Consider the following 25,782-nt stretch of genomic DNA (forward strand, 5'->3'; position numbering starts at 1 on the left):
TGTACTCCCAAATTTGATTATCATATATCAGATTTGGATTCAGTAAGAAGAACTGTTCTAAAGATCACAGCTGTTCAACAATGGAATGGACTCCTCTGGACGGTAGAGAGATTGTGTCACACAATACCTGGGGCTTAGACATTTCTTGTAATCCGTCTGTACTTAGCATAGCTCTGGACACACAATCCATAGTCACTAAATATTTTTCACAGATTGATACCAGGGAAAATAATAATATTTAACTATGAGTATATGCCTACTCTGCCCAGTAATGTTTAGTATTGAACCAGAGATCTAGATTAGTGATCTCCAGATTTAATTCATTATATACTCCTATCAGTAAAGTTTTTGAACAGGCACTCCTAATATATACATATATTTATAAATTCTATACTATACTACTCTACTAATCGTCATATCGAATACATGTTTATAAAATACAAATAATGTAAGGGCAAAAATATGAGATAAAGAAAAATAAACGTTAATGTGTTTTCTTTCTGCACACCAATGGATCATCATGGCCACCCCACTTTGCAGAGAACTGGTCTATAATTAAGGGACTTAACATCTGCCTCAAATACCTGGATATTTTAGGCCCTTCTGAGTCTGAATGATCTACATATCAATCTTAATTTTTTCATTTCTCTTTTCCCATGTAGACAAAAACAGGATTAAAAAAAAAAGGTTAAGCGATGTTCTACCATTTCTATACAGTTGACCCTTGAGCAACACAAGTTTGAACTTCACAGGCCCACTTATATGAGGATTTTTTTTTCAATAAAAGTAACACTGAGTATGCTGCCTCTTCTGCATCCCCTTGCACATCCTCCATCTCTTCCATCTCTGACACAGTGAGACAGCAAGACCAACCCCTCCTCTTCCTTTTCCTCCTTAGCCTACTCAACATGAAGATAACAAGGATGGGGACCTTTATGATGAGTCACTTCCACTTAATGAATAGTAAATATAGTTTCTCTTCCTTATGATTTTCTTAATAACGTTTTCTTTTTTTTCTAGCTTACTTTATTGTAAAAGTACAGTTTGCAATACATATGCAAAAAAAAAGTCTTCACTGTTTATGTTATCAGTAAGGTCTCTAGTCAGCAGTAGGCTATTAGTAATCACTTTAAAAAGCCACTTATAGATTCAATGCTATTCCCATTAAACTACTTTTGACATTCTTCACAGAACTAGTGAAAAAAAACTATTTAAAAATTTATATGAAACCATAGAAGAGACCAAATAGCCAAGGCAATCATAAGTAAAAAGAACAAAGCTGGAAGCATCACGCTACCCAACTTCAAACTATACTACAGGGTTACAGTAACCAAAACAGCCTGATATTTGTAAAAGAACCAACACATAGACCAATGGAACAGAATAAAGAACCTAGAAATAAGACCACACACATACAACTATTTGATCTTTGACAAACCAAGCAAAAGCAAGCAATGAAGAAAGGATTCCCTGTTCAATAAATGGTGCTGAGATATCTGGCTAGCCATATGCAGAAGATTGAAACTGAACCCTCTCCTTACACCATATACAAAAATTAACTCAAGATGGATTAAAGACTTAAATGTAAAACCCAAAACTATAAAAACCTTGGAAGACAACCTAGCCAGTACCATGCAGGACATAGGCACGGGCAAAGATTTCATGACAAACATGCCAAAAGCAATTGCAACAAAAGCGAAAATTGACAAATAGAATCTAATTAAACTAATGTGCTTCAATTTACTTTGTGGAGAGTATAGAAAACACTATCAACAGAGTAAACAGGCAACCTACAGAATGGGAGAAAAAATTCCCAAACTATGCATCTGACAAAGGTCTAATATCCAGCATCTATAATGGACTTAAATTTACAAAGAAAAAATAAATAACCCCATTAACAGGTGGGCAAGGGACATGAAGACATACATGTGGCCAAAAATCGCATGAAAAAAAGTGCCACATCACTGATTATTGGAGAAATGCAAATCAAAACCACAATGAGGTACCATCCCATGCCGGTCAGAATGGCTATTAAAAGTTAAAAGAAATGCTTTTACCCTGTTGGGAGTATAAATTAATTCAGCCATTGTGGAAGACAACGTGGTGATTCCTCAAAGACCTAAAGACAGAAATACCATTCAACCCAGCAATCCCATTACTGGATATATACCCACAGGAATATAAACAATTCTATTATAAAGACGCATGCGTATGTTTATTTCAGCACTATTCAGAATAGCAAAGACATGGAGTCAACTTAAATGTCCATCAGTGATAGACTAGATTAGGAAAATGTGGTACATATACACTATGGAATACTATGCAGCCATAAAAAAGAATGAGATCATGTTCTTTGCAGGGACATGGATGGAGCCGGAGGTCATTATCCTCAGCAAACCAACACAGGAACAGAAAATCAAATCCCATATATTCTCACTTATAAGTGGGAGTTAAATTATGAGAACACATGGATGCATAGAGGGAACAGTACACATTGGGGCATTTTAGAGGCTGGAGGATGGGAGGAGGGAGAGGATTAGGAAAAACGACTAATGGGTACTAGGCTTCATACCTGGGTGATGAAATAATCTGTACAACAAACTCCCATGACACAAGTTTACCTGTGTAACAAACCTGCACTTGTACCCCTGAACTTAAAATAAAAGTTAAAAAAAAAAAAAGAATAAAGGGTAGCAAACACACCTTCTTGCTACAAAAGAAAAAAACAGTAGGCTATTGGTAGTTAAGTTTTGGGGTAGTCCAAAGTTATGTGCAAATTTTTGATTATGCCATTGTCGACACTCCTAAACCCCTCCATTGTCAAGGGTGAACTGTATATGTTTTTGTAAGTCTTTTATGAAAATATTTTTAAATGTCAGTTTTTTGTTGACCCTGCATGATTGTGATAGAATTTTTCTACCTCGTGTCTCCAAAACAGATGTTGTTCCCTTATAATTATAATACATTTTACAAAATCGCAACTGCAGAGTGTTTTGTTGAAGTGATCATCTTAAACGAATGCATGAGCAGTAACCGGATCAATCATTCTTACTCCTGTCAAGCTTTCAATTACATTCTGGAGTCCCAACACAAACCTAGCAGCTTGTTGGAACATCTAGATGCCCTTTGCTTCTAGATCCTCCCTCTTTCCTCCCAGATTTGGATTACCTTTAAATGAGCTATTATCTGATATGATGCCACAGTTTCCATGATTCGTATTCATTTTTTTTTAAACTTTCGTCTATGATCTAGTAAGTGACGATGACTGGTTTATTGCAAAATTTTCTGAATCACTTTGCTCTGTCAGATTAAGCTTTCAGCTAACCAGCAGAGGGAGCACAAAGAGACACACTAGTTTCATCTCAGTGCACAGGGAGTCTAGTTACTAAGTGGACGAAGAACTCCCGCACATTCAGATCTGGTCCTCAATGGCAAGAAGCACTGTTCGAGCAATCAGGAAAATCTGGGCTTTAAGCAGTGGCACCACTACGAATTTATTCTCTTGCCTAAGATTACTTGGAATTCCTATAGTAGTGGGGGAGGGGGGACTCTCTTTTGTACTAGTTCCTCCTTAAATTTTAAAGAAATTGAGCCCGTGGACTGAGGTGGGTGCGGATGGTGGGATGCAGAGGAAACAAAAATTTCTTCTCATCTAGCTTCCACTCCAAATCTGTTTCTCCCAGAGAAAATACAAGACTTAGGAGTGCTGTATGAAGTCTCTTGCTACTCTATTCTCTAGGAAACCTAATATGAAATCATTAAGCTACTGAATGTCAGTTTCTTCAACCGTAAAGAAGACACATTATTATTGCTGTTATTATTACTACTACTACTACCACCACCACCACTACCACCATTACTATCCATTTAGTGACTTCTGTTTTCTCTACTTAATCTCACTTATTCAGCATATAGGCCCTAAGAGGCAGATTTTATTGCTCCCATTTTATAGATGAGGAACTGGAGGCTTAAAGAGGTTGAAGAACTCAACCAATGTCAAGCAACTAGAAAGGAAACTTGAACAAGGTGTCTCTGATTCCAAAGCTCCATGCTTTTCATCTGTGTTGGTAATAAAAAGAATAATACCATATCACAGTTATATTGTACATTACAAAGCACTTTAACCTTTATCATCCCCACCTCAGGATAATTCTGTGAGCTAAACACGGACAAATAGTAACATTCACCCCTACCTATCTCTCTTTACCTCTTTAGCTCCTATTTTTAAAAAACAAGCAATTAAGGGAACTAAAGCTTACAAAATGTAAAGGATTTTTCTAAGGTCATATAGATGAAAAATTGATTTGGGATTAAATGGGTTTTATTCCTGTAGTTGCCACATCACACTGCTTTGCCACATAGAGAGGAAGAGACCCAGCTTTGCCTCCAACTAGCTCTTTTACCCTAAAATGATCATTTAAACCCTGGAGTTCTTGCATATTCAAAATAGATGGGAGTAACAATAATAATTAATACTTATGTTAACAACCTCACGGTATTCACAAAGATCAAATGAAATACGGAGATAGTTATGAAATAAGTAAATAATATACAGACAAATATAGTTCTATTGTAAGATTATCCTGGGTGTTAGAAACTAGGTTATGTCTGACTTCTGGCAAAATTACAGGACAGGGCAGGTTAGTGTCTAATCTGCCTACTTCCCAATCCCCAGGTAGCTGTTGCCTGAAAAGGCATCGGAAGATACTTAAGAGATAGGAGATTGTTCATATTTACTTAATTTTTTGGATGAGACTGTTTGTCTGGACTGTCCCATGAGATGGTATTTACCTACTTCGGGAGCTCATTCTCCCATTTGGGACTTGGAAGCATTCTCATTGTACAACAGTGAGAGCTGGAATGCCATTACATCATTATGAACCCCCCAGTGCCCATCTGATATAGTTAATAACAAGGATTAATGAAGTAATTTAAAAGGAGGAAATAGAATCCTTGCCCTGATCCAAGACAAAGGGACCAAAAAACTTTCTTTCTGAAATTTGAGGGAAAAAATATTGGTTGCTTCTATTCTTTTAAGAAACTGCCTGAGAAAAGTCACAGTGTGTGTGTTATGTGGGAAATAAGAGTATTGGGGCAGGCAATCATTCATATGTTAGATTTCTTTGTTCAAATTAATATTGTTTGAGTGCTAACACTGTGCTAGGTGCTGGAAATCGAATGCTGAACAGAACAGATGAGTTGCCCACACTTTCATGGAATTTACATTTTAGACAGACAGCCAACAATGATCAAATAATTACATGTTTGGTGGGTGTTACAAAGGAGAAAAACAGACTTCCATTATGACCTCTTATGTAATCACACTGCAATATCTCGAAGTTATTACTTATAAAAATCAAGCAGAAGCTACTGCTGCATACTAGAGAACTTTAAATGATTTCCAACATCGAGAAACTTGAATTTCTTAAGGAGTAGTTATTATAAAAAGAAACTGGAATGGCTAATCTTGGCTGTCTCTCTAAAGCCAATATAAAGAAAATGAGTGATACCCAACATTATCTTGACCTCACTGACAACTAGATAGCCTAAGAAACAGTGTGTGCAATAGAGTAGAAGGAAGAATCAAAGGACGTATTTTATAAGGATAATGAGTTCTGCTTTCTTTTCCTCTTCTGGGCTATAATAATTTTGTCTCTTTTGTAATCATACCCTCTTGGAAAGCCACTGGCTTGGACTGATTTATGCCTACTACAGATTTTTCCTTCCAAAAGTACATCTCCATGACTAAGGAAATGGGCTGTCTCAGGTTGGCTGGTTCCATCAAGAACACTTAAAACTTGATTGCACAATTGTAAAACCAACTGGGGTCTTAGCATCAACTTGCATTTTCTCATTGGCATCCAATTTTGAGGATATCATATTGCTTGGAGAAAAAAGAGGCAGTAGTTATTATAATTTCCATGGACTTACAGAGTTTTAGAGACTTGGATATCGTGTACTTTAACCTCACACCCAGTGTGAGAATCTCCTATACCTGATTCATGATATTCATCTCTTGAATACATAGGGTAAAAAGAGCTTCCTGTCTTATTTTTGAAGAATTCTGTTATTCTTTTTTATATTGGAGAAAATCTACCACCATTAGTCTTAGATATGTTCACCAGAGCCATCATGGACCAAATCAGAAGTAATCATTTCTACTTAAAGACTTTCTTCCTCTTCACCACTAACAAGTCTTTTCTCTTCTAGGCTAAACATTCCAGGTTTTTCCTCCATTCTGTATACAACATGATCCTCCAAATTGCTCCCATTTCGGATGATGGAGCTTGAGGAGGTGGAAGATCAAAATGTTAGTGTGTGTTATCTAACATATTTGCTCTTTCTCTCAGTTTTGTAACATTGGCAGGTTTGATCAATATTTCACCTGTGCTGCAATTCACATGGATAATTAAACTATACAGAGTTGCTTTAATTATAAAGCTAAAAGTGGATTTTTTTCCATTAACATTGCCAGATAGAATGATTTGCCAACTCGTTCTCTGGGTCTAGAAAATGCCCAGTGAAGTCATATTGACTCCAAAATCAAGCTCTGGATGTGAAGATGCTGCCATGCTGTTGAGTCAAAAGAATATATTATTTTTGATTTCTGTTAGACCAGTAATTTTAGTAACTTTGGCAAAAGGAATATAAAAAACAAGCAATCTCCAATTTATAGGGCTGCACTGTAGAAGTCAGTTGTTTGGAATGTATTTCACATGAGTATTAAATTTTTCGGGAAGACTACCAAATTTTTTTTCTTTTTTTTTGAGACAGAGTCTTGCTCTGTCACCCAGGCTGGAGTGCAGTGGCATGATCTTGGCTCACTGCAACTTCCGCCTCCCGGGTTCAAGCGATTCTCCAGCCTCAGACTCCCGAGTAGCTGGGACTACAGGCGCATGCCACCACACCTGGCTAATTTTTTGTATTTTAGTAGAGACAGGGTTTCACCATGTTGCCCAGGCTGGTCTCGAACTCCTGAGCTCAGGCAATCCGCCCGCCTTGGCCTCTCAAAGTGCTGGGGTTACAGGCGTGAGCCACCACACCCGGCCAAAACTTTTAACTCCTAAGACAACTGACATTGTAATACCACCCCAGAAATCTGTTGCAAACCAGAATGTCATTTCAGGTTCTTTAACTTAACATGTACCATAAGCACCACTAGAAATATTTTGACATCTAGCACGATGTTTAACAACGTTTTTCTGGATTCGGATGACCAGGATCACTGCTGGGAACACCAGGAATATTTTCATGCTTTTATTCTCCTATCCAATTGAGTTAAGGATCCCCGGCCCCACATCTGCTGAATAAAGAAAACTGGGATCCTTGTGGCCTGAATCTGGTGGTGGCTGGGAAGGTAAGATGCAGTGATAGATGCTACAGAGCTTCTGGAAGAAAGCCTGCCTACCATTGGGGTATACTCCTCAGTCTTCATGGGTCCCAGTCAGACTCCCACTCTCTCTTTCCCTCCACCTGATTCATAGCCTCTTCATACTCATTCTCTCTCTCTCCTCCTATTCTCTCTTCCTCAGGGGTCATGACAAAATCTTCCGGTTTTGTTTCACTTATCCCTTAAGCACTCTCCAATGCTTTAACAGTTTTCTAAGGTTTGTTTTTCCCCTGCTGAGTAGCTAATGAATTAATTAAGAGGGGAATATTGCTAGTTGCAAAAGGGAAGTGGGGTCTATAGAGGATCTCTCCAGTGGCAGCCTCTGTCTCTCAATCTCTCTCCCATTCTGTCTCACAGCTGGCAGGGAGAGGCAGAATCACCTGCAGATGCTACTTGTGGGCTGAGTAAAATGCACCAACTTTTCAAGGAAAAGCAAGGACAGGCGATTCTAGGCCTTAAGGGAAAGATGGTGAGGTAGGTCTGACATCTGGCCTTTGATGAGAACACAGAACAGTACTTCTCTGTGGGAGTTGGGAGTGAGAAGCTGGGAACTAACTTTTATTTTTTTTTAACTCTTAATTGCATTTATTTTATGCTGAATTTGTTCCCATGCCATAAGTTTTTGTTTCTTCAGTTTCTTTTGAGATATCTTTTTTTCCTTATTTACAACAGAAATATCATATGTTGCAGAAATATCAGCACAAAAGAAACTTACTGAACCCTTACTGAAAAGGAATAGATTGTTCCAGATTACTTCTCTTCAGGTTTAGGAAAAATTTGTTCCTTTTCAGTAAGGATCATCTTGATGTGGCAGGGAGAGTACATGCATGGGTTAATCCGACCATGAGCTCTATAAGGCCAGTAGCAAATCTTAGGTGCTTTATTTACCTCGGTATGCTCAATGACCTGAGAATCTACATCCACACCCTTAAGTTCGGCATTTCTCTCAGCATTTATAAACATGTGCAGCAAAAATTCAGCACTCATTTTGGGCCACCAACCCTGTGTCCAGCCCCACTGCTTGGCCTGGGCACTACCAACTCCCCCATTGTAACGTCAGAATGGTACACACTGTTTCTGTGAAGTGACATCTTTCAGATACTTGGTGGCTTTTCGTATAGGCACACCCTTGTTGGCCTGGGCAGTTTCACGAGTGTTCTTACAGGAAACACAACTATTTGAAACTCTTGATTTGCCTGATTTTGAGGGGTTTTCTGGGTCCAGTGAATAGAAAACTATTTTCACAGATCACCTCAGGCCACTTAGGGGAAGAGTGGGACTAACTTTCTTGATCTTGCTTTTGCCTGCCTTCTCTTTTCACAAAGGAACAGATGTTCCTTTCACCAATCTTTCACCGTCATTCATTTTTCTTCCTCCCCTTCTAAGACACACTTGGCTGTTGCAGAAACACAGTCCCTTAAACACAAGTCCAAAATTCAAACAGCTCTGAACATTGAAAGTTTTTGGCAACCTACATTGCAGCAGAATTTGGCCCAAACTGACACGAGGTGATATCATCTTTATTTACTCACATATTTACTACAAAAATATCAATTATCAATGTGATTGTTTCAAAGTACAGCCCCAGTTCCTGCTTGAGTATAATCAAACATATGTATATTACCTTTCTAAAATCTGAAAATTTTTGAATTCTGAAATACATCTGGCCCCAAAAGTTTCTGGGTAAGGGATTATAGCCCTTTATTTCCTGTTTTCCTACATCTTTCTCTTTCCAGCTAAGTGTAAAAGAGCATAGACTCTGGTAACCCAAGCTGAATTCAAATCCTATCTCTAATATCAGTTGTGTGTGATTTTGCTCTGTTTACTTAACCAGTCTGTGCTTCAGTTTCCCCATTTGTAAAATAAGGATAATAGTATTACCTATCTCAATGTTGTTGTGAAGATTTAATTGAGTTAATCTATGTAAAGTGCTTAGAGTAATCTCTAGCACATAGTAAGCACTATAGGTTTGCTATTATCATCAACCTTTATCCTTCACTCTACCCAAAAATATTACCTAATGTCCCAATTATAAATCCCTGCTCTTCGCCCTATTCCCTCCATAGTTAACCCTCTACCCATTTTCTTCCACTCATGCCATAAACAGAAAACCGTTTGTCATTAGTTACCATTGACTACTCTTCAACTGGCTGAAATCTGGTTTGCTATCCTATTTCTCAACTCCATGGTAATTTCTCTCATTAAGGTCCCTAATGCCTCTTAACTGCCAGTTTAAAAGACTGCTGTTTAGTTTCTTTTGTGCTGTTATTTCTGCAACATATAATATTTCTGTGACAAATAGACTCGGTTCTCCTTCTACTTCATTTTCATTCTACTGCTCCGGTGACTCGCTCATTAAAGGTTGACCTCCCCACGTGTTTCATCCTTTGTCCTTTTTGTACAGCACACATGCTCCTTAGAAAAATCTCATCCAATTTAAAGTGTCAGCTATCACCTGGATAATAATGACTGCCACATTTTATCATTAGCCCTGACCTCTTCCTTGTGCTTCAGACTACATTTCTTATTTGCCTCCTGTGTCCAGCCCCATCACTTGACCTGGGCACTACCAATTCCCCCATTGTAATGTCAGAATGGTGCACGCTGTTTTTGTGAAGTGACATCTTTCGGATACTTGGTGGCTTTTCATATATGCACACCCTTGATGGCCTGGGCAGTTTCACAAGTGTTCTTAAAGGAAACACAAATATTTGAAACTCTTGATTTGCCTGATTTTGAGGGGTTTTCTGGGTCGAGTGAATAGCAAACCATTTTCACAGATCCATCTCCACTTGGATGACCTGCAGGAATCTCAAATGTAATATATCCCAACAAAATGTATGATCTTCTCCCTGACATCCTGCCCCTAACCCCCATTCCAGCCCCAAAGTAATCTCACAACATGTGTGTTTTTTCATTTTTAATCTCAGTTTTAATGGCTTTGCACACTTCACCTACTAGCTTAGGCCAGAAATGTTGAATCTTCATTCGTCTTTAACTTCCACATTCAATCAGTCACTAAATCCCGCCAATTTGTTTTTAGTAGCATCGCCAGAACCTGCCTACTGATTTACTAAGGGCTTGTACTAACTATCATGTAGACCAGTGGCTTGACCTTTTTGCCCATAACCCGTGGTATAAAATATATTTTACATTGTGCCCTGGGATATAGACATGTTTTTGTACATCTGTGCTCTATTTTATTTCATTTCACTTTTCTAAAATTATGGTTATGATACCCTAAATTGATTTTACAATCTACCAATGGGTTACAATTTGCAGTTTAAAACACCCTGACCTCAAATAATAGCACTTTACTCGTCTCCCCTCTCCCGACCCCGGTGGGTCAACAGATAGCACTTCAGAGGTTGTGTACCAAAACCCTTAAAGGCGGGGATTGTAATCTGCCAAAGAAAATGCTCCCAAGAAGGGGATTCTGATATCTCCTATATGTTCTACTCACTTATCAAGACAATACTGAATATTTCTTAGACATGTACTATACATAAAGCACACAGCTGTGGCTCAAATAAGCATGGTTCACTGATTTGGCACTCACATTTACATGAACTTGGAACCCTCAAAAGCCCTTAATGCTCCATGTATTTTCACACCTCCATTGACACTGCACATACTATTCCCCTTGCCTGGAGTGTCCTCCATACTCCCTTTCATCAGGCAAATGCCCATCTGTAGCAATGTATACAAAAATCTATTTCTTTACCAAAGACAGTTAGGTAGCGGAGGGGTAGTAGTGGTACTGGGCCCAGTTTATGTCCCTCTCCACTTACTCTGTTTCCTGGTCACAATGGTCCCAGCAACCGTCATGGTCATTGCTGCCAGCTCACTCCACAAAGTCTGTCACAATAGCCTGCCCCTCACTCTTTGATTTGCTGACTCAGAAATACTGGAAGTGACATTCATGGTTTATTTAAACAAGGAAAAACATATGTATGAGCAGGATGCCCCACGGGTGTTAACAACCACATGGCCTTCTGATTAAGAAAGTTTCCATCCTTGGATACTCATGGTTTTCTCCCCATTTCTCTCCTACCTAGGAAATATAATATGAGGAAGGCACTGTTAGGATCCCCACCTTAAGGGTGAGGGAACTGGGGCATAAAGAGATTGAGTGATTATTGCAAGGCACTTAACCAATATGCAGCAGAGCCTATAGTTTGAAAACATCTCTGGAGATGAAAATATGCTCCTTTTCTCTCCTATAATATTTAAGGGAAAAAGACTGCAAATCCAATTTGTACTTGTCTATGCACTGGTCCTGTTTCTCCTGCCTTCTCATGAAGGGGACTCAAGCCTTTGTGTGTGTGTGTGTGTGTGTGTGTGTGTGTGTGTGTGTGTGTGTGTGTGTGTGCATGCGCGCACGCACATGTAACTCTGTGTGTACTCTCAATCAGCACTCTAAAATATATTGGCACTCTGAAATATATGTGTATTTATGCATGTTTTATAGGCACATATTACTGTATAATATACCATGCAAATTATAAAACGAACACACAAAAACACAAATTCAAAAAGCATGAATTTTTAAAATTATAAGAGAAAGTTCTCATATTTTTTCTGCACCCCCCAGTGTATTACCTTGGATACTGTATTTTGGAGACCTGCCATAAAGTATCATACTTAGTAGAAAAACATATTTTCTTTCATATACAGGAAAAATATTGATCCACAATCAATATTGTTCACAGGGTTGCTTCTCAAGCTGTGGTGTTGTCTGAATGTCATATCCCCCAGGATGCCACTCAAGACAAGCATTTGCAGTTTTGAGATGGCTAATTCTAATTAGGAAAGCAGACTGCCACCACAGGTTATAATCTGACTAATGTGTTCTTGGAACCGCGGAGCTACTGAAGTTTTCGGGTATGACGTCAGTAAGGAGTGATGAAAGGAGGACTGGATTAACAGCAGATAAAAGTTCTAAATAATTTGACCTCTGCTTAAAATAGCGATGGGCCTAGAACAAAACATTTAATAGTAACGGGTCCTTTGATAAAATTGCTTTTGCATGTATTTAATATTAATTCCACTGATATGATACTAACCCTATGAAATAAGCATGGCTGATACTAGCCCTTAATTTTATATCATAAATGAGCAAAATCTTAAAGAGAGTAAATGACTTGCCCACACAGTAAGAGGCATAACTGGGCTTCACAATGGTATTTTTGACTCATGTATTATCTTACCTTGCTTAACCTCTTTGGGCTTCATGCCTTTAAAATAAACTTTCTGTTTTAGAACAGTTTTAGGTTTTAAAAAAAGTTGTGAAGATGGTCCAGGTAGTTCCCATATACTTTACACGCATTTTCCCCTATGTATTCACTTGCTAGTGCTGCTGTCACAAAGCCCCACAGACTGGGTGGCTTAAACAACAACAGTTTATTTTCTCTCAGTTCTGGAGGCTATTAGTCCAAGATCAAGAGGCTTTTCTGGGGCATCTCTCCTTGTCTTGCCCATGGCCTCCTTCTTGCTGTGTTCTCACATGGTTTTGTCTCTGTCCTGATCTCCTCTTCTTATCAAGGACACGAGTCAATTTGGATTAGGGCCCACCCCAATGACCTCATTTTAACTAAACTACCTCTTTCAGGGCCCTATTTCCAAATATAGTCAATTTTTTTTTTTTTTAATCTGAGTCTTGCTCTGTCACCAGGCTAGAGTGCAGTGGTGCAATCTTGGCTCACTGCAACCTCCGACTCCCTGGTTCAAGCAATTCTCCTGCCTCAGCCTCCCGAATAGCTGGGATTACAGGCACGCACCACCATGCCCAGCTAATTTTTGTATTTTTTTAGTAGAAATGGGGTTTCACCATGTTGGCCAGGATGGTCTCCATCTCCTGACCTCGTGATCTGCCCGCCTCGGTCTCCCAAGGTGCTGGGATTACAGGCGTGAGTTAACATTCCTGGCCCCAAATATAGTCACTTTCTGAGGTACTGGGGTTAGGACTCCAATATATAAATTTGGATGGGGACACAAGTTAGCCCCTAACACCTTATTATTAATGCTTTACATTAGTATATTTATCACAATCAATAAACAAATATTGATACATTATTATTAACTGAAGTCCATATCTTATTTAGATTTCCTTCATTTTCACCTAACAAACTTTTTCAGTCCCAGATGCTATCCAGGATACCACATTACATTTTGTCACTGTTACGTATTTAAATGTTTGCGTCCTCTCAAAATTCATGTTGAAGTTCTAACCCTAATGTGATGCTATTTGGAGATGGGGTCTTTGGAGGGAATTAGATTTATATGAGGTCATGAGGATTAGTGTCCTATAAGAAGAGGAAGAGAAACCAGAGCTTGATTTATACTGACACCTTGACCTTAGACTGTCCAACCTCCAAAACTGTAAGAAATAAATGTCTGCTGCTTAAGCCATTCAGTCTGTGGTATTTTGCTGTGCCAGTAGACTAAGATAGTCATCAGGTCTCCCTGAGCAACTCTTGACACTGACGGTCTTACAGTTTTCTTGTTTTTGATGGCCCTGAGAATTTTGAGAGTACTGGCCAGATATTTTGTAGAATGTCCCTCAATTGGGATTTGTCTCTTTTTTTCTCATTAATAGACTGGGGTTATGAGTTTTAGAGAGGAAGACCAGCAAGGTGAAATGTCATTCTCATCACTTCATATCAAGGGTTCATACTGTCCACATGTCCTATCACTGATGTCGTTGACATTGATCACCTGGCTGAGATGCTGTTTATCAGGTTTCTCCACTTTCTCCCATAACACTACACTTTTCTCCTTCTTTCCATACTGTATTCTCACTTACAGAATGGGAAGTTTAGGACTTCACATGTTATTTGTAAAACAGCAGGACCGGATTAGTCCATTTCTAAGTCATCTCTAGTTTGTTCCTTATAATCAATGAGAAGTACTGTCCTGATTGAAAAGGAAATCTGTATTCACAGAACAGGGTGAGAGAGCAGGATCACTTAGGTTCAAACCCTTAGTTTTAACCATCTTAGCGCTCTTTCTGAACAGAGGGACTACAAAAAACCATTGTGAACGTAGCAATTTAATGATCTACTTTTTTGCAAGTTGGCACCATATTATGTATTGATCAGCCTTGGACAGATCACTGTGTCCAGACTCAATTCTGAAAACTTATGGAGGGTTGGAGAGTAGGGGTATGTCTATTCTTCACCTAACAACACTGATGATGATGACACTGTTGGTCATAAAGCAATACTCAATAATTTTGTTGATTGCTGATCAGTTACTTCAAACACAAACTTGTAGACCATTTTCTTTCTTTCTTCTTTTTTTTTTTGAGATGGAGTCTCGCTCTGTCACCCAGGCTGGAGTGCAGTGGCATGATTTCGGCTCACTGCAAGCTCCGTTTCCCGGGTTCACGCCATTCTTCTGCCTCAGCCTCCCAATTAGCTGGGACTACAGGCGCCCCCCACCACGCCCGGCTAATTTTTTGTATTTTTAGTAGAGACGGAGTTTCACCTTGTTAGCCAGGATGGTCTCCATCTCCTGACTTCATGATCTGCCCACCTTGGCCTCTCAAAGTGCCGGGATTACAGGCGTGAGCCACTGCGCCTGGCTTTGTAGACCATTTTCTAGAACCAACAGGTAAAATTTACTAGAAATTTTATCTTGGACGTGAACTCTAGGTAGTTTACATTTCTTATTCTAGCATATAGTGCATGCATTGAGATTCTACCAATATAAATATGTAAAATAAGGCAAAATAAATGAATTTCAAAAGGAAATTAAGGTCTTTAAGCTTTATCTATGTGAATTATCCTTAAAATGTGAAGAATTGCTAGCTGTTTTTTATCCAACTTCTTATTTCCTGCACCAGTTTGAAACATACTCTCCTTAAGAAATTCTTAAAAGTTTCCAATTACTGTATGAATAATGGAAATTTTTCTCTTTAAATAACCAGAACATTAATTTGTTGTTCTTTAACAGGATTTCCTTTTTAATGAGTATAAAAGCTCATCTGTCCATGATATATAGCAATGTACCCATACAATATGAAATTGTATTTTACCCATAAACAGTCTTCAAACAAGACACACAATTTTCTTGCTTACTGGCTAATTAAAATAAAATTCAAACCCACATTAAACTTGATTACATTGTCAAAACACCCACATTTTTAAAGGAGAGGCCTACAGTGTTAATTCAGAGAGAGTGATTCTTTACTCTTCAGCTAATAATCGCTTCAGTATTAATAATAACTTCAGCTAAAAATAGCTTCAGTAGTCTCAGATTTTTAAAATCATGTCAATGTAATCATGCTTTTATGTCCTCTTCATTTGTGGAAAAGGAAACAAATGATTTGTCCTATGTATAAGAAGATCTTTTAAAATGAAGTTTCTAGGGTTTCCAAGTTGGCGAAACGTTTGTCAGTATCATCATTTGGTTTGTAGACCACATTGATTCATATACTGGCTACACTGCATATTAATTGCAGTTTCTTTATTATGGAATATTTAAAATGCACAAAGATACACAGTGTACTATAATAAATACCCCTATGCGCCCACCTCCAGGAAAAGTAATCATTGTGTTTTTTAAAAATAAAACATCATACTAGAGTTCCTCTTTGTTTCATGTTCATTCTCTTTCTTCCTCGGGAGTTACCAGTGTGCTGCAGTTGATATGCATTTTACTCTTCGTTTTATCATATCTGCCCACAACCACAAATGCCATAGGACTGTGTTTTGTATTTCAACATTTTATTTAAACTGTATCATATTTTCTGTATCATTCTATAGCTTACTTTCTTGACTCCATATGTGAATTCAAGAGAAATTAATGTTGATGCATGTAGTCTAGTTTATATTTTTGGCTATCTAGTATTTTGTCATGTAAATAAATCAGAATTTGTTTATCCATTTCCCCTATGATGAGCTTTAAGTTGTTCCACAAAGTTGAGTCTTGCAAAGGTTGCTAGACTGAACATCCTTGTGTATTCTTGTGTACGTCAACTGTGCCAGTTGTGGGGGGAGAATATACCTAGATGAGGACTTGTTGGGTTGGAAGACATAGTTAACTTCAATTTTACCAGATAGTTCCAAATTACTCTTTGCAGTGATTGTAGCAGAATTCACTCCCGAGTAAACGAAAATTTCTATCTCCAAATATCCTCACCATATCCTCAGACATTTTAAATATTTACCAATCTGATAAGTATTCTTCTTGCTCTCATTTTCCTGATGACTACTGAGATTGAGCATTTTTCATGCTTTTTCTTGTTTCACTTTACCTTCTTTTTCTATAAATTATTTATTGCCTTATCTTTTTATTGCTTCATAAGAGTTCTTTATATATCTTGGGTATTAATGCTTTGGTATGCAACTAGTAAATATCTCTTCCCAGTTTATCACTTGCCTTTTAATTTAATTTTTTAAATATGTATTGACTAAGAAGTTAGATACTAGTCATTTAACTTTGTTTATGTAATTTTTTATTCTATAGATAATTTAAATTTCGGAACAGCCATATATATGTCTAGTTTCTTTTCATTTTGTCTTTCAATCAGCTCTAATAATTTTCTCAACTGAGATCTTGTATGAGTTTCATTTATTTTTAACTATATTATAGTTTTTGTTTTTCCTTTTTAATGAGCTTTTTAAATTTACACTTTCTAAATGATTTTTTGCTGGTATATATGAGCACTATGGATGGTTGTACACTAATCTTTATATGCAACAACATTGCTTAACTCTCTTGCTTTTTCCTACAGGAAAATATATAAAAAAACCATTTTTTTCTCCCTTTTCAAAATTAATTCCTATTTTTTGTCTTATTGCATTCATTAGAAACCCCAGTACAATGTTGAATAGCAACATTCTGTCTTCTTAACCTTAAAGACAATACTTCTAGAGTTTCCCTATTAAATATGAAATTTGCTATATTTTTGGTATATGGCCAAAAGATGTACATGTAAGATGTATCAGTCAATATTTAGATTTGGACATAACAGAAACTCACCACAACTATCTTAAACTGAAGTTGGGTAAATCTGATTCTTCAGGTCGCTGCTGAGAACTCCATTACGGACATCACTGCTTCTTGGTACTCAGCACTAATTCCATCATGTTCTCATTTTCATAGCTACCAGAAAAACTTCTCCACTGTTCTTATATCTTACTGTCGCTCTCTTGAGAGTCAAAGGCCTAGATGACAGCATTCAATTAGCTGGAGCTAGGAACTAACATGATTGAGTTGGGTTTTTCCTTTCTTGTACTATCCAGGCCCAGTTTTAGTGTCAAGATTGTAGTATCTTCATAAAATGAATTGAAACACTTTTCTTTTCCTTCCCTTCCTTCCTCTCTTTTCTTCTTTCTTTTTTTTTCTGAAATTGATTAAGAAAAAAAGTATCAGGTTTTTGAAAGTTTGGTAAATTGTAAAACCATTCTGACTAGTGCATTTTTAGGGACAGGGAAAAAAGATAGACAAAAATAATAATTTATTCAGTTATTAGTTGTCTGTTCAGGCTTTGCTATTTCTATTTTGGTCATTTATATTTTTTAGATACATCAGTTTCTTTTAATTTTTAAAAGCTTTGAAGATAAAGCTATTCACAGTATTCTTTTAAGTTATTTTTTCAAATTTGTACAGTATTTATAGTTGTCGCTTCTTTTTCATTCCCAGTACAATTATGTATCATGCTTTCTCTTTTCTTTTGCTTGACCAATTTTGCTACGTGTTTATCTATTTTATTAGTTTTTTCAAACCAGTTTTTATACTAGTTCATCAGGTTCTAAAAATTATGCTGCAATATTTATGGCCTAAAAGGAATAGTAATTATAATTTTTAGTCATATGTAGTAACTACTAGGAAAAAGATTATTTTTCTGTTTTAATTACATTAAAAAGTCCCCTGGAAAATATGAGTTAAGTGTTTTCTCCTGCGGAGATTGCAGTGAGCCGAGATCGCGCCACTGCACTCCAGACTGGCGACAGAGGGAGACTCTGTCTCAAAATAAATAAATAAATAAATAAAAGCTTTTTCCTATCTAGTTTTTACAAGGAAAATCTTTTTTATTGATTGATTGATTGATTTGTTATTATAACACTTTAAGTTTTACGGTACATGTGCACAATGTGCAGGTTAGTTATATATGTATACATGTGCCATGCTGTGCTGCACCCACAAACTCGTCATCTAGCATTAGGTATATCTCCCATTGCTATCCCTCCCCCTTCCCCCCACCCCACAACAGTCCCCAGAGTGTGATGTTCCCCTTCCTGTGTCCATATGTTCTCATTGTTCAATTCCCACCTATGAGTGAGAATATGAGGTGTTTGGTTTTTTGTTCTTGCCACAGTTTACTAAGAATGATGATTTCCAATTTCATCCATGTCCCTACAAAGGACATGAACTCATCATTTTTTATGGCTGCATAGTATTCCGTGGTGTATATGTGCCACATTTTCTTAATCCAGTCTATCATTGTTCGACATTTAGGTTGGTTCCAAGTCTTTGCTATTGTGAATAATGCTGCAATAAACATACGTGTGCATGTGTCTTTATAGCAGCATGATTTATAGTCCTTTGGGTATATACCCAGTAATGGGATGGCTGGGTCAAATGGTATTTCTAGTTCTAGATCCCTGAGGAATCGCCACACTGACTTCCACAATGGTTGAACCAGTTTACAGTCCTACCAACAGTGTAAAAGTGGTCCTATTTCTTCACATCCTCTCCAGGACTTGTTGTTTCCTGACTTTTTAATGATTGCCATTCTAACTGGTGTGAGATGGTATCTCATTGTGGTTTTGATTTGCATTTCTCTGATGGCCAGTGATGATGAACATTTTTTCATGTGTTTTTTGGCTGCATAAATGTCTTCTTTTGAGAAGTGTCTGTTCATGTCCTTCGCCCACTTTTTGATGGGGTTGTTTGTTTTTTTCTTGTAAATTTGTTGGAGTTCATTGTAGATTCTGGATATTAGCCCTTTGTCAGATGAGTGGGTTGTGAAAATTTTCTCCCATTTTATAGGCTGCCTGTTCACTCTGATGGTAGTTTCTTTTGCTGTGCAGAAGCTCTTTAGTTTAATTAGATCCCATTTGTCAATTTTGTCTTTTGTTGCCATTGCTTTTGGTGTTTTAGACATGAAGTCCTTGCCCATGCCTATGTCCTGAATGGTAATGCCTAGGTTTTCTTCTAGGGTTTTTATGGTTTTAGGTCTAACGTTTAAGTCTTTAATCCATCTTGAATTGATTTTTGTATAAGGTGTAAGGAAGGGATCCAGTTTCAGCTTTCTACATATGGCTAGCCCGTTTTCCCAGCACCATTTATTAAATAGGGAATCCTTTCCCCATTGCTTGTTTTTCTCAGGTTTGTCAAAGATCAGATAGTTGTAGATACGCGGCGTTATTTCTGAGGGCTCTGTTCTGTTCCATTGATCTGTATCTCTGTTTTGGTGCCAGTACCATGCTGTTTTGGTTACTGTAGCCTTGTAGTATAGTTTGAAGTCAGGTAGTGTGATGCCTCCAGCTTTGTTCTTTTGGCTTAGGATTGACTTGGCGATACAAGGAAAATCTTAACAGATGTACAAAATTTTTGAGACATATAAGTAGGTTTTTTCTCCAATAAACAGATGTTTATAAAGGATTTGTACATGCCATTATGATAAACTACAAAGATAATTACACATGCTCTGTTCTCTAAGAGTTTTCCAGCCAATAAAAATTTACAGCTACTCTTTATTGTCCACCATACTCTGTTATGAGCCATGGGCTTTAGTAAGTTCTCATGACATTGGGCACTGACTTCCTGGGAGTGTAAGTGACTCACCTGGACCCCACAGCCAGTGAGCATTAGTGCTTATATTCCATCCTCCAAAGCTCTTTCTTCATACCAGACCACACATGTGGCCCAAGGAGGGATATTTACTCTGCACTTTTAGAGATCTAGAAAACATTGTTTAGTGGTCTGGCATCATCTATATTTACTTGGCTTGATTTGGGATAGAGTATAATCCTAGTCCTCAACGAAAGGATTTTGATGAGTTAGCCTTATGGGGTGATGGGATTTATGGGATTATTTCCACCCTTAAAATGATTTGTGGGAAAAAAAAAGTGCACTAATCCCTAATTTAGGATTAAGACAGATATACCTATGAGATATGGGTCTATAAAATCCATCATAATTTGAGAAATGCAACAAATAATCACCTCTAAAATATCTTGTTGGTTCAGTTATTTTAGTCCAAAAGCCAGTTGGAGATCTGTTCTGTATCAAGGGCTCCAGCCCTCTTGTGAGAGGGAGCTGTTTTTCATTCGCTTGTAGTCTTGAAGTAAAAACAATGTCAGGGACGGTCTCCTCAGAACCCTAGAGGGTCTGCCTTTTAGGAAGTGTTTGTCCCCTCAGAAACGAGAAACCAGATGAGCTGAGTTTAGGGGTCAGACCAGAGGAAATGGCTGGAAATTAGTGGTCTCCTGGCTAATTCACATGATGCCAAATAACAGTCTTTCTGTTGGGTGTCAGAATCCAGAATGGTGGGAAATTTGTATCTAGGGGATATAAAAGAAAATGAATGAGATAATATATGCAAACAGATGAGTAGAGTGCCTGAAATGTACTAATAGCCTTCAGTAGATTCCTTCTCCAATTTCACCCCTTTTCCATCTCAGGTTTGGCTTTCCCCTGGACCTGTCAATACAAACCCTGAGAGTTTGATTGAACAATGGCACTGTATGGTCAATGCTACCAGACTCTTTAACATGCCTTGTTTGCCACAATTTCATTGAATGGGAGCAGAATGGCAACCAAATCAAGGCTAACAGACTTTGTCCTAGAATTCCCACACCAAGTAGGAAGCATAAAATAACTTAGAGACTTGACTATAGTTCCTGCAGCTATTAGTCATGGTGTGTTAGCAGAACACAGTCTCAGAAAGTTATTTCCTAAATGCCCTCCAAAGCCTTGGTTCTTCACGCAGATAGTTTTGGCCAACTGTAATGGCAGTGAGAAACTCAAGAGTGTCCAGAAGAACAGAATTTATGCTTTAAGTTTAACTTTGTTTTGGATTGAATGTTCCTTAAAAATAAACCTTCACCTGATTCTTATTTTCATTTCAATTCCATGGGCTGGTGATTTGAGTGTCAGGGATAGAGTTCTTAGAATCTGTTTATGTGGTGTGAATACAGAAATGGTCTGATTCTGAGTATTAGGATCATGATCAGAGTTTTGATATAAACTCAAAACTTCACTAAGCCACGTGTTATTTTTTGAAGCATAGAAATTGGACTTTGCAAACAACCGAAATCCTTTTGTTTGAGAAACTCTAAATAAGCATTGAGTTTTCTTGCCATGAAGTTTTACACTGTATCTAGAAAGTTTCTTTGAAAAATTCCTCTGTAAACCTAAGGCTGACAAAGAAGTTGGCTAGTTGAAGGGAAAATGATAATTATGTTTTGTGGCAAGGGGGAACAAAAGGAGAGGGAAAAGTAATTACTGTCCACTTAACATTTTATATTAAATTTCTAATGCATAATTTTCAAGACGGGCAAGAGTCTTGGTTTGTTTTAACCAAATACAGTTACAATATTAAATACGTGTTCTAAATCCAGCATGTGAATATCACTTCTTTAAAAAATTTTTAATTTTTTACATTGACAAATAAATATATGTATTTATGGTGTACAACGTGATGCTTTGAAATATGTATATATCGTAGAATAGCTAAATGATGCTAATTTACATATGCATTACCTTACATATTCATCTTTTTTTTGTGGTGAGAGCACTTAAAATCTGCTGCCTTAGAAATTTACAAGTACACAATGTTATTAACTACAGTTACCGTGTTGTACAATAGATATCTTAAACTTATTCCTCCTGTCTAACTGAAATTTTGTATCCTTTCACCAACATTTCCCCAACCCCTCATCCCCCCACTCCCCACCAGTAACCATCATTCTACTCTCTGCTTCTGTAGTTCAATTTTTTTAGATTCTACATGTAAGTGAGATCATGCTGTATTTGTCTTTGTGTACCTGGCCAATTTCACTTAACATAACATCCTCCAGTTTCATCCATGTTGTTGCAAATGACAGGATTTCTTTCTTTTTTAAGGCTGGGTAGTATTCTATTGTGTATATGTGCCACTTTAAAAAAATCCATTCATGTGTAGATGGACACTTTGGCTGATTCCAAATCTTGACTATTGTGAATAATGCTGCAATGAACATGGTTATGCAGATATCTCTTTGACATACTGATTTCATTTCTTTGAATATATGCCCATAAGAGGGATTGCTGAATCATATGGTGGCTCTATTTTTAAGTTTTTCAGGGGCTTCCATGCTGCTTTCCATAGTGGCTGTACCAATTTGCAATCCTACCAACAGTCCACAAGTGTTCCATTTTCTCCACACCTTCACCAACATTTATCTCTTGTCTTTGTGTTGATAAGCATCCTAACAGATGTGAGGTGATCTCTCACTACGGTTTTGATTTGTGTTTCCCTGTTGATTAATGATGTTGAGCATTTTTAAATGTTTCTGTTGGCTATTTGTATTTCTGTATGTCTTCTTTTGAGGAGTGTTTCCAGGTCCTTTGCCCATTTTTAATGGGTTATTTGTTTTCTTGCTATTGAGTTGAGTTTCTTATATATACTGGATATTAGCCCCTCACCAGATACATAGTCCACAAATATTTTCTCCTTGTCCATGAGCTGCCTTTTCATTGTGTTGTTTCCCTTGCTATGTAGAAGCTTTTTAATTTGATGTAATTCCACCTTTTGTTTGCTTCCTTTTATTGCCTGTGCTTTGGGGGTCATATCTAAAAATATTATTAACGAGCAGCTTTTCCCCATTGTTTTCTTCAAGATCAATGTTAAAGAGGTTTTCCTTTCTGTTTTCTTCTAGTCTGAGGACTTATGTTTGGATTTTTAATCCATTTTGAGTTGATTTTTGTGTCTAGTATAGGGGTCTAGTTTCATTTTTGGGTATGTGGATATACAGTTTTCCTAACACCACTTATTGAAAAGACTATCAATTTATTAAAGAAAAGTTTTGATTTGTTTTATCCAAACACAGTTACAATGTTAGATGTGTGTTGGAAACCAGCATGTGAATGTCACCTCAACAAATTTTAACAACAGAAGGGAAGGGAACAGCAAGGGGATGAGGAAATAAACAGAACATAGGATTTAACAATCAATGGGATATTAACACATTTATGCCTGAGGTTGCAATTTTTTGCATTTTTGCAATCAGACCTTGCAATGACCTTGAGCAGTAAGATATAATAACTCCCATGCTTAGCGTTCCAATAATGGAACACTAGGCATAAATGGGTTTAAGGGCACTTGGGGTCACAGATGTAAGCTTAGAAGGGGAATAAATGTGGCCAATGCCTTGCTTTTGCCCATTTAAAAAATTTCAACTAATTCTGATGTTGTTCTAACATTCTGTGATTACAGGATGGTAAGTTTGCATGGTGGAAGATCAGATTGGGCACCAGGATAATGGCCACAGGGACCTCAGTAGAGCTCCCAGTAACTCAAGGGCACCAGGAGTATGTAAGGAGTGGAGAGAGTGCACGAAGAAAAACTTGACTCACTTCATAATTTAAGCTAATGTCAATCCGCCTGGCACTTCAGAGTCTTATTTCTCAAAACGTGGCCCCAGAACAGCTTGTACCCAAATGCCCTGTGGGTCTGTTAAAAATTTGAGTTCCCAGAAGACACTCTAAACCAGTGGAATCAGAACACTGGGAATGGGGTGTGAGAAGATACATTCCAAACAAATAGCCTAGGCAATTCTTAGGTACTCTCGTGATTGAGCCTCTGCACCAAAGAGGGAAAAGTGTAAGTTAGAAAGGAATTTATAAGCACCATACACAAAAATAGCCATGACTCAGGCCTCCACATCTCATTTGTGCTGTCACTTCCCCTGGGAAGCCTGATCACCCCAAATGCCGCATTGTATAATCTTTTTTTTTTTTTTTTTTTTTTTTTTTTTTGAGCTGGAGTGTCGCTCTGTCGCCCAGGCTGGAGTACAATGGCATGATCTCGGCTCATTGCAAGCTCCGCCTCCTGGGTTCAAGTGATTCTCCTGCCTCAGCCTCCTGAGTAGCTGGGATTACAGGTACCTACCACCACGCCTGGCTAATTTTTTGTATTGTTAGTAGAGATGAGGTTTCATCATGTTGGCCAGGCTGGTCTCAAACTCCTGACCTCAAATGATCCACCTACCTCGGCCTCCCAAAGTGCAGGAATTACAATAATACTTAACACACTCTATCGAATTGCTGGCTTTTCTTTCTCTTTAGCCCATGTAATCCAGTGTCATTCATCTCCTCTGCTTAACAAAGAGCTTAGTTCATGAAAGCCGCCCAATAAATGTTCTTTAAATTAATAAATGACCTCATGTCTTGCTGTTCCAAAATATACTCCTTAACCTGCCTGAATACTTTCACTTCACTTTGCCTATTATTTCATCTGGTATATCTGAGAATTTTAGTTTAAATAATGAAATCAGTCAGTTATCCAGTAGGGTCAATTAATTCCACTTTCGCTTTCCCAAAGATTGTAGAGCAACCACACACAGAGAATGAGGAAGCAGTGATGCAAATAATTTTGAAACACAGTTTTAGAGTTAAATTGTTTCTGGATGCAGGCATACAATAAATGGGTAAGTGCTGTGTGGGGGACACAGAGCACCGCAGAGTTGGAGGGAAAGCCCCAGGGAGTTATGAAAGGGAGTACAGGGAACAGGGAAGAAAAGGAAGATGTAACCTACTTATCTAAAACTTTTACCTAGAAATGAACCTGCATTCAGGGTCATGGTGGGAGAAAACACTCCTCCTCCTTTGATGGCTGTGACCTCCTCATAGTTCCTGAACATAGCACTCAAGCTGGCCCTAATCCCACTACCTGAATAAGTGAAATCGGCTTTGAGAAACTAGTCTGAAAAGTTGATCACCCTATGAAAAAATGCATGCAAAATCCCAGAAAACATTTCAAAACTTTTGAAATCCAACCAACTCAGAAATTGAGCAAAGCCAAGATTAGATTTGTCTTGCAGATCAACTTAGTGAAAGCAGATGTTACTCGTGAAGACAAAGGTCAGGACCCTAGAGACATAACAATAAATATTTTATGAGAAGGAAACTTGATGTGGATTGAAAGGCAGAAGAAATGAAAAGAAAAAGGCACATGAACATTTTTAAGCAATTGTAACAGAATGACCAAATTTCCTGAACCCCAGACATATGATAAATCATATAACATGAATAGGCCCCCTTCAAATTGGTGGCATGCAACATGGCAAAACCCATCTCTACTAAAAATACAAAAATCAGCTGGGCTTGGTGGCAGACACCTGTAGTCCCAACTACTCAGGAGGCAGAGACCGGAGAATCGCTTGAACCCAGGAGGC

The 25,782-nt window shown here is 37.8% G+C and overlaps 1 protein-coding gene and 1 long non-coding RNA gene across 2 annotated transcripts in view; one reads left to right on the top strand and one right to left on the bottom strand.

Annotated features, from left to right (window-relative positions):
• Positions 1–25,782, top strand: part of TSHR (thyroid stimulating hormone receptor) — a 193,257-nt gene that overhangs the window by 39,072 nt on the left and 128,403 nt on the right. The gene's annotated exons all lie outside the window — the stretch shown is intronic.
• Positions 15,344–25,782, bottom strand: part of LOC134757135 (uncharacterized) — a 99,341-nt gene continuing 88,902 nt past the window's right edge. Inside the window, exons 7-8 of the long non-coding RNA XR_010130806.1 lie at positions 20,569–20,907; positions 15,344–17,741 (exon numbers count right to left, since the gene is read on the bottom strand). This is a non-coding gene — a long non-coding RNA (uncharacterized lncRNA). The remainder of the gene's footprint in view (positions 17,742–20,568; positions 20,908–25,782) is intronic.

This window comes from Gorilla gorilla, chromosome 15, assembly GCF_029281585.2.
Source record: "Gorilla gorilla gorilla isolate KB3781 chromosome 15, NHGRI_mGorGor1-v2.1_pri, whole genome shotgun sequence".
Taxonomy (NCBI): Eukaryota; Metazoa; Chordata; class Mammalia; order Primates; family Hominidae; genus Gorilla; species Gorilla gorilla.